Source organism: Benincasa hispida, chromosome 4, assembly GCF_027475165.1.
Source record: "Benincasa hispida cultivar pf3 chromosome 4, pf3_genome.v1.1, whole genome shotgun sequence".
NCBI classification, from domain to species: Eukaryota; Viridiplantae; Streptophyta; class Magnoliopsida; order Cucurbitales; family Cucurbitaceae; genus Benincasa; species Benincasa hispida.
In genome coordinates this window covers 24,455,399-24,470,132 of record NC_143481.1, presented here as the reverse complement: position 1 = coordinate 24,470,132, position 14,734 = coordinate 24,455,399, and the positions used below count along the sequence as shown (strand labels likewise).

Genomic DNA, 14,734 nt, shown 5'->3' with positions numbered 1-14,734 from the left:
CACATTGTTGCCTTTAAATTATGTCGAAGTTTTAATATTGGGGTATAATTGAATCTCAAATGAACTTTAGATTGAGATAAAAATTTAGAATATGCTCAATTTTTATGATTTGAAATGAAATTGAAGTCCAAAACTTGGTTTGGATAAGAATAAAAGAATGGCTCCGAATTTTAGTGTGATTCCAATATTAATCTAATTTTCATATGAAATTTTGATAACTTTGGATTTTTCCTAGAATTTAGACTTAAGGTCCGGATAAATTTGGATATTACTCCGTACTTTTTTAGTTGAATAAGGTGGAATTTTGTTCAAGATAAAGTTGATATACTACAAAGATCTTAAATTTGGATTCAATTGATTTTTGAACTGAACAACAATCCCCCTTTGAATTTGGGCTGACAATCCATTAGGTTTTCTTTTCAATCTCAACCAATTTTAGCTAAAAATCATAATTCCAAACCAAACATTCAACATTTTGAATCAGTTTAGATAACACAATCTTATGAAATTTCAACAGATTATGAGAGAATCATGTCAGAATTTAGCTATATATACTAGGCAATACACATCGTTTTTATCATCTTGGTGTTCAACTCTCTTTCATCTCATCTTTCTGTTTTTTTTTTTTTTTTTTTTTTTGGCTTTCAATAGCTCTCCAGCCTTCCAATGCCTTCACTTGATACGGAAGAATGGAGTTGAATCTTGAATTGGAGTTTTTCAATCGATAGTCTAAAAGTAATCTTTTTTATATTACCACTTTTGCTATTTCTGCATGCAAAGAAGCAGTTTCCATGGTCTCTGGCATGTATATGGTCATCATGGGTTGTATATTGCGATATCTTCGCTACTTCAATGAGCGGCATCCAGTAGGGATGACCAATCTTTGTTTATAATTCCTCAATCTTTTTCATTTTTATATCGCTAAAACGAGTGGGGATGACCAATTAATGTCGCTGCCTACATCATCGTTGTTGTATGGTAGAGGCCGTCGGAAGGGTGATGTTGTTGTCCTTCTCTGTTTTTTTTTTTTTTTTGTCATCGATGTTGCCGCCATCTTTGAACACCTCCAACATCGCCATCTTTGGAAGTCGGCCGTCCGCCGCCGCTCACCTCTATGTTTGATGGGTGGTTGTCGACGAAGAGAATAGGTAGAGATTGAGGGCTGAGAGAAACTTCAGGGGCGGCTATAGGTGAGAAAGAAAGAGAGGAAAATCAGGGCTTTCTTCTTTTCTTTCCTTTTTATCTCTGTTTTCTTTTCTTAATTTTTTCCTAATTTTTTTCTTTTTTTCTTTCCTTTACGATTTCCCTTTCTTTTCTTTCTTTCTTCTTCTTTTTTTTTTCTTTAACTATCTTCTTTTCCTTTTTTTCTTGTTTTCTTTCTTTCCCGTTTTCTTTTTTCTTTTCTTTTTTTTTTTTCACGTTTTCTTTTAGTTTTTTCTTTTCTTTCTTTTCTTTATTTTCTTTCTTTTCTTTATTTTTTATTTCATCTTATTCTTTACAATTTTTTTATTTTCTTCTTCTTTTTTACCTTTTCCTTTTCTTTTTTTCCAATTTTTTTCCCTTTTTTAAATCTTTTTTTTTCAATTTTTTTCTCTTCTTTTTTATGCTTAATTTTTTTAATTCACCATTTTTTTTAACAATTTACCCCCACTTTTTTTTATAGGGGTTACCCTATTAGGATGGTGAAGTAAATAATGTGGCAACATCAAACAAAGCTTGAAGATGAACTGAAACTAACTACACTAGACTTTAGAGGTGGAGTGCACCGAACATGAGCAAAGCCGTACTTGAATTTTGGGAGGTGGAGTGCATCGAACTTGAGGGAAGCCGCGCTTGAATTTTGGAGAGGTGGAGTGCACCAAATTTGAGCGAAGCCGCACTTGAATTTTGGGGAGGTGGAGTGCACCGTACTAGAGCAAAGTCGTACTTGATTTTTGAGGAGGTGGAGTGCATCGAACTTGAGCGAAGCTGCACTTGAATTTTGGGGAGGTGAAGTGCACTGAACGTGAGCGAAGCCGCACTTGAACTTTGGGGAGGTGGAGTGCACCGAACTTGAGCGAAGCTGCACTTGAATTGTGAAGATGGAGCGAAGCTGCACTTGAATTGTGAAGATGGAGCGAAGCTGCGCTTGAATTGTGAAGATGGAGCAACGTTGCGCTTGAATTGTGAAGATGGAGCAAAACTGTGCTTGAATTGTGAAGATGGAGCGAAGCTGCGTTTGATTTGTGAAGATGGATCGAAGCTGCGCTTAATTTGTGAAAATGGAGACAGAGAAACATCGATGCAACCCTCAAACTTGGAGACAGAGAAACATCGGTGCAACCCTCGAACTTGGAGACAAAGAAACATCGGTGCAACCATCGAACTTGGAGACAGAGAAACATCGATGCAACCCTCAAACTTGGAGACAGAGAAACATCAGTGCAACCATCAAAGTAGCAATCTTATCCCCGAACTTGGAGATGAAAAAGTAACAACGCCAACATCTTTGTAGTTGAGAAAGAACCGTAACAACTTTTAGAGAAGAATTGAAGCTGCAAGGAATAATATTTTTTAGGGAAGCAGGGAAGTCACACCAAACTTGAACTTCAAAGAACAAGAAACGAAACATCCAAATTTGACTTCAAAGAGGAAGTAGTGAAACCTCCGAACTTGACTTCAAAGAGAAAGTGAAGCGCCATCCCAAGTGTGTGCTTTTAATTCATTGTGTTAGCTCTTTACAAGGGATGTGATAACTTGTAGAAATAAGTTATTAAAGCTCAATTTATTAAAACAATGAGAGAAGGCGATAGTAAATAGGCAATATTACGATTGAATGCACAAAACTAAAAGCAAAATCACGATCGCTAACTTTCATCACGTAAAAGACTTTAAACTGAGTTAATCTTGTATTTCTGTGCAGGAACAAGACGATAGCACGATCTCCTGAGTTGGCGATCCAATGGTCCTTCAAAGATGAATGCGTGATGACCTTACATAAAGGCGGTGACCTAATGTGATAAAACGTGATGGGACGTCGGTCAAATCAGAAATTCAGTTGGCAGCCATTGAAGACCATACCGTTGCAAATCCATTGAACCTTCGGTGACCATCAGACGACGCGATAAGGTATGGAAATTAATGCTACCTATCCACGCAATCATTAGTGAGATGAAGAATCATTTTTTCTGGAAGTCTATAAATACCATTCAATGCTATCAAACCGAGTGTGAATTAATTCTGGGAGGTTGAAAGACTACTGAAAAAACACGAAAGAGAGACACTAACCCACACCTAACCCTTGTGAGAGCAAAAGTTTACAAATTAGAAAAGAATTGGAGTGCTAAAAGTCGTGTAAACGCTAGAGGAAGCAAGACACTGCTTACTTGGCTTAACACTTACATCATCTATTGTTTTGTACTTGAGCATTTTATTTGCAAGAATGGAAATTACATTTCAATCTATGTTCATTTTTTTCACGCCATACATGAGTAGCTAAATTTGAGAATGGGTTGAGAAGTACTTAGCTAGCATAACTTAAGTTATGCACTTCATGTGATCATCTTGTCATATGTATGCTTCATTCATCACTTTGAGTACTTGAAAGAGTAGTCTAAAGACATAGACTCTAGGCTTGAAAGAGTCAGATTAGATCTCATAAGCAAGAGTAGAGGAGACTTAGAAATAAGTTCTATATGCTGCATCCCTACACATCGCATGCATCCTAAACATAGGAAATGTGTCCATATGCATTGAGAAATGTAGTGCTTAATATTTGTGTATAGCACGATCGCATGACTTGTAGAATATCATAAGAAATGTTAGCAAAAACTCTTCTCAACCCTTTATCGCATATTTGTTACAAAACCACTCTTATATCGCTTTGCATTTAATTCCATCACCTTAAGAAATCAGAAATCACCATCCAACTTCTTACACTTAAAATAGCCATAAGATCAGAGATAAAGTCTATCGCATATCTGTCTGAATAATCCTTACATTCGACCCTGGACGTACCAGGACCCTAAGAAGGCTTATACTTAGGCTTTGTTAGGAAAACTTGCATAATCATCGCATCCACACACCCTTTCGTTGCATGATAAATCACCTCATTAGGATGAACATCTTCAATTTGTTATGTTGCCCCCAATAGGGATGCACATCTTCAATCTAGATTGTCATTCTTTAATGAGGATGATCAACATCAATCTTGTAGTGTCATACTTAGGTGGTTATGGTACCCTTTCTGATGGACTGAACTTCAATTTCTTTAAATTACCTACGTACCCTTGTACAAAGGGATCAAGTCATGACGTAGTTCAAGATTTTTTTCTTTTTGGCCGTTCACCTTTTAAGCTCATGCGGGTTAGGAGCAACATGTAGTTTAGGCTCTTGCAATGAGGAGTTTCTACATTTAAATTTCAGAAACTCTTATTTTACCATAGTTTTGACCATCCTCTTCATTTGTAGGATTCACCAATATGATGAGCGTTGGCTTCACCATCAAGGAACCTTCTATATTTATATCAACAGAAAACTTCCCCTTCATGCGTGAAGGGAGCGTGAATCTTCTCGTTGTTTTTTTTTCCATGAAATGGTCTTACCTTCAAGGTTTTCATCTTTCTTTTATGTTGATCGCTTGTCATCTTAAGACGATCAAAAGTAGATGTTGAAGGTTGATATTTCTTTGATGTGAAGATACTTAGCCTCTTGAAAGCTGAAGTTCGAGTTGCAGTAGACATTAGACATTGGCTTTCTTCTTCTATCGTGGCCATACTAAAATCTTTGGAAGATTGAAGATCGAGTAGTTGAAGGCTTGGTACGATTAAAGACAAAAATTATTTGTTCAATTTCTTTTGAATCATCAACTTTTTCAGTAGTTACATGATTGTTGTTGACTTCCACTATGATGAAAGCGTGACATGCAATAACTTCTGATACTTCATCTGGATGATCATCGAGGAAGCCTCTTAGGAGAAGTTCTACTAAAGTTACTTGTCGTAAAAGTTTAGGGAAATCATTGTCTTCTTCTTTAGCAGGCTTAGACTTCCATAGAATCTTTTTGCCTTTCTTTTTATGAGTCTTGTTCCTTCTTCTATAGCTTCGATAAGAGCATGAATCTTTTTTTCGTGGAATCTGGTTGTCTTCTCTTTCGATGAGTCACAAGGATTCACCTTTTGTCATTATCTTCAACAGACTCATCTTTCATCTAGAGGTCTATCATTTGAATCTCTTGTTGGAACCAAACAACTATAGGTTCAAGGTTCTAGACTGGATCATGCCTTCTCTTTGATCATGAGACACAGACGGTGTTGGAACACTTAAAGTCGTCATTACTGTGGCGTGATTTGTTTGAGCTACTTCATCAAGATCCAACTCAATCTTCTTTTCACAACCTAACTTTAGAATTCTCCTTCAACACGAAGCATCTTTCAATTGGGTGACTAATGACCTGATGATACATGCAGTATTTAGGATCATCTACTTTTCCTACTTGTTCTGGTCACTTGCATTTCAGCAGCTGAATAAGTTGCATCTCTAGCAGTTGCTCTAGCATGTATGCCACATCAGAGTCAGGGAATGGATAAACCTTCTCTTGTCTTTCTTTAAGAGTTGGACGACGTTTCTCACCCTCATTATGTCTTCTTTCAAATTTTGTTTGTTTTCCTTTGGAGGAATATTTCAGCGGGGCCACATGAACGACCATAGATTCTCTTGTGGCACTACTCACGATCTCTTCGGTGCCCTTGATTTCTTTTTTATCTTTCTCTCTTTAGGGACTAGGAAATATTTAGCTCCCCTGTTGGCGATGCTCAATTCCATATCATGAGTGCGTGTTGCCAACTTCTTAAATGTATGAGGCTTTATCCATTGCAGAATGTAGAGAAAATCCAGTCCATGCCTTGGGTGCACAACCCCACTATCGATAATTCAGTGAGTCTATCTTTGCAATCCAAACTCAAAGCTCTCCATCGATTGATGTAGTCTATGACCGACTCTCCCTCTTACTGTTTAGTGATCGTAAGCTCCATCATGCTAACGGTGCACCTTGTGTTGTAGAAGCGGTTGAGGAACTCTCTTTCTAGTTGTTCCCAACTATCAATCACTTCTGATTCCAAATCAGTGTACCCATCAAAAGTGTTCCCTTTTAAGGTTCTGACAAATTGCTTAACTAGCAGGTCTCTTTCAGTTTCTGCATTTTTGCAGGTTTCAATGAAATGAGAAATATGTTGCTTTGGATTGCATTTTCCATCGAAGTGTTGGAACTTTGGAGGTTGGTACACAACTGGCATTCTCAATTTATCAATTCTTTTGGTGTATGGCTTGGAGTACAAAAAAGAAGTTTGTGACGGTCCTTCATACTGAGCTCTTATGAAGTTTTTTTTATCATATCTTGTAGTTGTTGAATTGACAGGGAGGCAACAGAGGTGGATTGTGGTGGCTGACTTTTCTGCAAGACAATCTTTCCTTTGTTATTGGCCTTTGTAGCTGGAGATTGATTCGACTCAGTAGTTTCTTGAGCATGCATTTGATCTCTTAAAGCAACAATTTCATGATCTCTCTCTTCTACAGCTTTCATTATGAGATTTATCTTTCTCTCTATCTCCGCCATGGTCGACTCGGTCGTCATGTCTGCCATCATAACAGACACTACTTTAAAGTGTGATTCTTTTTTCTATTGATTAGAAGCAGGTGCATACTTGTCGAACAAAGGATTTTCTCTAATGAAGATCTCGCCTTTAGGAGATTCTGTCAATTGTTCCTAGATTTTCTTTGTGAGGACAAAATTGTGTTCTTGTTCCTACATGATCTCTTTTGAATGGCTGCGAGAGATAGGTCCTGCGTAAGTGTCACTTGCGATGGTAGCTTTGGATGCAACTTTCTTTGGTGCCATTTGCCAATTTATTGACTTGGATGATGAGAGGAAGATGAAGGGTAGAGATGTACCATTGGGTATGCCAATTTGTTCGCCCGAGGTTTCTAGAAAAACTTAGTTCTTGGAATTTTTAACTTTGTGTATTGATTTCAGCATAGCAAGTACAATCTCTAATATATAATTCTTTGATGTGTTTAAAATAAACTTTAATCTTTAAGTCGGTTTATCTTCTTGGATGATCACTCTTTTAACTTGTTGATCTTCTTGGATGATTGACCTTTGGGCTTGATGATTTTCTTAGACGATCGGCCTTTAGGCTTGTTGAGCTTCTTACACAATTAGCCTTTAGGCATGTTGATCTTCTTGAATGATCGGCCTTTGGGTTTGTCGATCTTCTTGGACGATTAGTGTTCGCACGAGGATTCCGTAGAAACTTGTTTCGTGGAGTTGAAATTGAATTGATGTTGATGTTAATGTTTATTTTGAAGGCACTTTTATTCAAGAGTACCTATGAGCGGAAGCGAATCTTTTTCAATTCATTGTGCCAGAATTTCCACATATACATTCAAACACACAGATATGCATTCACAACGTTAAATTACTGGCATGCTTAAAGGATCAATAAATAAGAGACCAACAGTTCATATCAGTTGAAGACTTTTCTACATAGCAAATCTCGCTTTTTCTAGAACAATAAGCTATCGTTTAGCAACTCCCAATCGCCTATGTTGAACAGTCTCCACACGAACAGAAGGAAACGGGGACGACACTACCACTCGAAGCCCTTAGTATTCTCGGAGTGAGAATCCAAAGGGTAAGCTTTGTTCGAATTTAGTAGAGGGGGGGAGGAAGGGAGATCGTATACAGCAATCAACCAAGTGGGAGAAAGGCTCGTCTATCATTTAGGTGAAACATACGATCATGTAGGAAAAGGTAAACGATTGTCTATACGATTGTGTAGGAAAAGCTAAGTGATCATTTATACGATCGTTTAGAAAAACTTGAGCACTAAATGATCGTTTAGTAAAAGATAAGTGATCGTTTAGTAAAATGCACACGCGGGTGTAAGCGCTAAACGATTGTTCAGAACTAACGTATAAGTAAGCGATCGTTCAACACTATCGTATGGGCTCTGATCCAATGCTTAACACACCGTGAGTTATTTACGCATCTCAAATCGATTCTCCATCTTACTCATCCATTATGAAAACAGAAGAGACGCGGGTCAATTATCCCATAATTTTCCAATTAATAGATAATTATTCATAACCTATTGTTAAATATCATATATTAACCATAGTATTTTTCCTCCACTAGATATAAATCATATTTATATTCAATTTTCTCCAAATTAAAGTATCTCGTACATAAAGTTAATTATATCATATATAATTAACTAGTTCAATTATATCATATATAATCGAACTCCTCTTGTCAATTTGAACATTTCAAATTAACCCAAACACTTATTCTCGACTTTATCCAAGCTACCCGGGGACCGAATGGACCTGTGGCTCGAAGCTCTAATGGTCCGTGAATAGCTGACTAAACTCTTTAGCTACGAGATCCACCATTCATTAACTGTTAGACATTCCACTAAAGACCAACAGCTGAACTCTTCTTACCACAGATATATTTTTGTGTCCATCGGATATAATTAATCATGAGTATGATGACCCAATTGTACTTACGAGCATCTATGAAGGGTCATCGTACTGATGATTGGTTATATCCAATGAACATAGAAATATATCTCTTGTAAAAAGAGTTCAGCTGTCAGTCTTTAATGGAATGCCTAGCAATTAACAGATGGTGAACATCGTGGCTAAAGAGTTTTGTCAGTTATTCACGTACGGTTGGAGCTTCGAGCCATAAGTCCATAAGATCCCCTTGCTAGCTTACTAATTCAATTATATCAAATATAATCGAACTCCTCTTGTCAATTTGAACATTTCAAACTGACCCAAAAACTTATTCTCAACTTTTATCCAAGCTAGCAAGGGGATCTTATGGACTTATGGCTCGAAGCTCCAACCGTACGTGAATAACTGACAAAACTCTTTAGCCACGATATTCACCATCTGTTAATTGCTAGGCATTCCATTAAAGACCGACAGTTGAACTCTTTTTACAAGAGATATATTTCTATGTTCATTGGATATAACCAATCATCAGTACGATGACCCTTCATAGATGCTCGTAAGTACAAGTGGGTCATGTGGACTCCATCTTGTGAAGCTGAATTCCCAGCTCCCAAATCAGATGAATCCCCAAAGTGGTAGGTTTGAGTCGACGCTCTGGCCACTCGCACCCATGCAAATCAAAGGATCGCCCTCAATGGCAAGAGTTCCCAACTCACTCAGGATTGAGGTCATGTTACCTATGGTCATTCTAGTGAAGTGAAGTGAATTCTCTATCATGAACAGAGTTATATGACGAGACATTAACACTTCGTGGTCAGGTCTTATATAAACTCCTTGTATAGGACGCCCCCGCTCGCATGTCCCCTACACGAATGATCAGGATCAGACCATCTATGACAAGTCACAACACTTGTAACTATTCCACAAAGCGGATCGTGTCCGTAGCATTACCAGGATAAGGTTTCCCTCCTATATCCATATACTGCAGACCATTTTGGTTGTCACTTAAGACATGATCCACTTGTATGTCACCACATACATGCTTAGGTTACATAAAGACAACCAGGGATTTTAAGTTTATTGGTTTGTGGTAATGCAAATAAAACATCTAAATGTGCAAAGTCAAGAAGTGAAGTAAATATCATATATTATACATCACAAGTGTTCGTACAAAAAGTGTTTACAAACTATGGGACACGAGACTTTAGGGCATCAACCCCAACAATCTCCCACTTGTCCTAAAGTGAAGTGAGGTGTACATAAACAATTACAAAAACAATAAACTAGGGCATAAAAACCCAATACAATAAAATCTCCCACTTTCCCTAGTCCAACCGCGGGCAGTCCCGTAAACCCATGCTCTAAAGGTGATCATCGAACACTATATCCATGATAGCCTTCATAAATGGGTCAGCAATGTTTTACTCCGAGGCGATCTTCGTGATGATCACGTCTCTTCGATGCACTATCTCGGGGATCAGATGATACTTCCGCTCTATGTGTTTGCTGTGCCTGTGACTTCTGAGCTCTTTGGAGTTCACCACAACATCACTATTATCACAATAGAGGGTGATAGGCCTAGACATATCTTGAACAACTTCTAGCTCTATCAAGAACTTTCTGAGCCAAACGACCTCTTTAGCAACTTCATAAGCCGCTACGTATTCTACCTCCATCGTGGAGTCGATGATGCACCCCTGCTTAAGGCTCCGCCACACTACGGCTCCTCAATTAAAAGTAAAAACTGACTCTAAAGTAAACTTTCGAGAGTCCTTATCAGTCTGAAAGTCAGAATCTGTGTATCTAGTAAGGATCAAATCCCTAGACCCATATACGAGCATCCCTCATTCTCTAAAGATACTTGAGGATATTCTTAATTGCAGTCCAGTAACCCTAGCCTGGGTTAGATTGATATCTATTGACTATTCCCACAGTATAGCAGATGTTTGGTCTAGTGCAAAGCATCGCATACATCAAACTGCCAACGGCAGACGCATATAGGACCCGTCTCATTTCCTTAACCTCTTGAGGCATCTTAGGACATGTGACCTTAGAAAAAGTGACTCCATGCCTGAATGGTAGTAGGACCCTTTTGGAGTCCTGCATCAAGTACTTGAAAAAGATCTTGTCAATATACGATGCCTGAGATAACACTAGCACCTTGTTCTTACGATCCAAAAAAATCTGTATACCCAGAACAAATTCAGTCTCTCCTAAATCTTTCATTTGGAATTGGGTTGCTAGTTAATTCTTAACTGTAGTCAGTAGACCTACATCATTCCCAATGAGTAGTATATTGTCTACATATAACACTAAAAAAACTACTGAACTGTGGACATTCTTCTTGTAAACACATGGTTCATCAATATTTTGGTCAAAGCCATACGATTTGATCGTAGTATAAAACCAAATATTCCAAGATCAAGACACCTGTTTCAGCCCATAAATGGACCGATTCAATTTGCAAAATTTTTGCTCTTGACCTTGTGCAATGAATCCTTTGGGTTGCACCATGTAAATGGTCTCCTTAAGATAGCCATTCAGAAAAGTCGTCTTGACGTCCATTTGCCAGATCTCATAATTATAATAAGCGGCAATGGACAAGAGGATTCGGATCAACTTTAATATGGCAACAGGTAAGAAAGTCTCCTCATAGTTGACTCCCTCCACCTGGGTATAACCTTTTGTCACAAGTCAAGCCTTGAAGATTTGCACCTTCCCATCAACACCCCGTTTGTGCTTGTAGATCCATTTACAACCTAAGGTCTTACCCCATCAGGCTGATCTACAAGATCCCATACTGAGTTGAAGTACATCGACTCCATCTCGAGATTCATGGCTTTAACCCATTCATCCCGGTCAACATCCTCCATTGCCTTTTGATAAGACAACGAATCCTCAATGTCGCCATCTTCCACCATAGTTAGGATTTTCCTGAAACCCAGATAGCAATCAGGGGGGTTCATAACCCTCCTACGCGTCGAGGTTCCCTCAACTCTTGAGGTGGAATCGACTTACCAGGTGAACTATGATCAACAACACTGGTTGATGAAGTAGGTCCTTCAACAACTCTTATTGAAGTTTCAGTAGTTTCATTGAAAAGCTCACATAACACGACTTTACTACGTCAACTGTGCTCTTTGATATGATCCTCCTCCAGGAAAGTAGCGTTCTTGGAAACAAACGCCTTGTTTTCGGATGGATCATAAAAGTAACCCTCTCATGTACCTTTGGGGTAGCCTACAAAGAGGCACAACCTCGACCGTGATTCCAACTTCTTGGAATTTGTCTCAATCACATGTGTTGGGTAACCCCACATGTAGAAATGACATAAACTAGCTTTACGCCCGTTCCACAACTCGAGAGGTGTTCTCGCAACACTCTTAGAAGGAACACAGTTGAGTGTGTATATCATAGTCTCCACTGCGAAACCCCAAAACAAGTCCAATAAGGAAGCGTAACTCATCATCGAACGAACCATGTCCAACAAGGTTCTACTTCTCCTCTCCGCTACACCATTCTATTGAGGTGTACCCGATGCTGAGAGTTGGGAGACGATTCCATGTTCTAATAAATAATCCTGGAAATCAGAATCCAAAAACTCTTCACCTCGATCTGATTGAAGTGTTTTAATCCGTTTATCCAAAGCATTCTCAACTTTAGCCTTGAATACTTTGAACTTTTCAAAAGATTCAGACTTTGGTTGCATCAGATAAACATACCCGTATCTAGAGTAATCATCAGTAAAACTGATAAAGTACTCATAGTCTCCTCGAGCTCGCACATTCATAGGACCACAAAGGTTAGAATGTACTAATTCTAGAGGCTCTTTGGCTCGATTTCCTTTTCCAGTCAAAGGTTGCTTAGTCATCTTATCCTCAAGGCAAGATTCGCATACTGGTAAAAAAATTTCTTCTAACTCTCTTAGAAGGCCATTCTTCACCAATCTCTCAATCCTATTGAGATTGATGTGCACTAATCGAAGGTGCCAAAGTTTGGCATTTTCTTTTGAAGACACTCGTTGGCGTTTAGATTAAGTTACGACAGATTTAAACATCTCTATGTTATGGAGAGAACTTAAGGCTAACGGTCTTAGCACATACAAGTTATTTTTCAATTTAGCTATAAAAATTTCAACATCATCCTTATGAATAAATTATTCAATTTAAAAGAAAGAGTGTAATTGCATTATAACAAACACTTTACAAAAATAAGGTTCCTTTTTAGTTTAGGAACTACAAAGACATCTTTTAATACAAGAAACCTATTATGTAAAGTTAATTGGATCCCTCTCACTGCCACAACTAAGATGACGTCCTGGTGCCTACTCACAACGTCATCTCAATAGCCTCCAATTGTCACCAGGATCTAATCCCCTGAAAAGAAGAACAAACATGATTAGTTGCATTCAAATCAATTATCCAGGTAGAATCATCATTCTCCACTAAACAAGTTTCTAACAAAAGTAAATCACATTTACCTTTGTCTGCCTTGGCCGTAGCCCTGGCTGCCTTCCTTTCCTTCAAATAGCGAGGACAATTCCTCTTTCAGTATCCATCCTAGTTGTAGTGGAAACATGTTCCTTTTTCAACCGGCTGTGGATGCTTCTTCTGGGCGACAGGTGACGAGTTAGCAGGCACTTTCCCTTTCCCTTTACAACCATTCTTCTTCTTCCCCTTTCCAAAGTCAGAAGTTGAAGCTGCAGACTTCATTCCTAAGGTCGAACCTTGATGAAACCTTTTAGAAAACGAGACAACATTTGACTCACCTCCCTTTTTCTCCTTACTTTTCAACAAGGATTGGTAAGTCTGCAACTCGTTGAGAAGAGTAGTAAGGGTATAGTCCACTTTGTTAAGAATCGTATTGCTAATAAAGTGGAGGAAACTCTCCAGCAATGAATGCAGGATAATGCTAACCTGACTGTCCTCATCGATTTTAGACACATTCATCTCCGCCATATTAAATAGGACCATCATATTCAGCACATGCGAATAGAGGTTCCTTCCTCCATTTTGGGGCTGAAGTTGTGTTTCAGAGCCTCTTGATTGAGTTGTCCAAATGGTCATCCGAACATTCCCCGCGGGGACTCCATGATCTCACATCCTGAGACCATGGGCTCATGGTTCTTGGCCAACACGTCACTAAGACTGGCCAAGATATAGGCTCGGGCCTTCTCGTTTGCCCGTGTCCACCACTCGTACGTCGCCCAAACATTTCGAATAGCGTCTTGAGGTGGAATAGGAGGACAGTCCTTCGTAAGAACAAAATTCAGATCCTCGATGATGAGTATCGTCGTAAACATATGTTTCCAACTCAAATAGTTTTGGCCATTCAGTTTTTTGACACTAAGTAAACTGATAGTGGTTGTAACCATTTAAAACTGTTGTAAAAAACGAATAAACTTTTATAAGACTTTACAAAACCACATTTTTAACTAATTAGTTTTAGCAAACCAGTTTCCAAGTACCCTAAGTGATAAGACTTCTATTTCAATGATGCCCCAGTGAGGCAGGACAAACATCACCGGTGGAGTGATCAGATGTCCCTTCATTGGGATGAGACATTCTCAACCATCAGGTAGAACCAACTCTTGGAACTGAACCTAACAACCACCATTTGTTCAGTCCAAAACTGTTAACCCTTAACAATTTTTCGTAAGTGTAACCTGTTAGAGAACATATCCTGGACATGATGTTGTACTTCAATATCGCTGAAGTAAATGTCGGACCCATTGATGAGGCTAATCAAGTTAGCTTTATCTTATAATCTCTTCCAAAGAGTTTTATACCTTTTGAGACAAATGCGTCTTTAAATAAGATAGAATTTAACCTCACTACCCTTCTTAACGAGCTCCAACGATTCCAAAACCTTACTATAGGTAAGGGGAAGGAAGTGGAAGCAAATGTTGCTACCACTAAGAAAAAATTTATAAGAGGATCGTCCTCTAAAAATAAAGTTGGACCCTCTAAAGCTCAAGTGAAAAAGAAGGGAAAAGGGCAGGCTCCCAAGATAAGAAAGGGAGAGAAGGATACAGATAAAGGAAAATGTTTCCACTATAACCAAAAAGGGCATTGGAAGAAGTACCTTGCAGAGAAGAAAGCAAAATGGTACAAGGTAAATATGATTTACTGGTCGTTGAAACATGTTTAGTGGAATATGATACTTCAACCTGGATACAAGATTCAGGAGCCACTAATCATATTTGTTTCTCGTTTCAGGAAACTAGTTCTTGGAA

The 14,734-nt window shown here is 38.5% G+C and overlaps 1 long non-coding RNA gene across 1 annotated transcript; it reads left to right on the top strand.

Moving 5' to 3' along the window:
* Positions 1-621: 621 nt before the first annotated feature.
* LOC150036592 (uncharacterized) lies at positions 622-3,591 on the top strand. Its single transcript, XR_016529271.1, has 3 exons — positions 622-1,190; positions 1,664-2,686; positions 2,903-3,591. It is a non-coding gene; the product is annotated as an uncharacterized LOC150036592 (long non-coding RNA).
* The last annotated feature ends 11,143 nt before the right edge of the window (positions 3,592-14,734 follow it).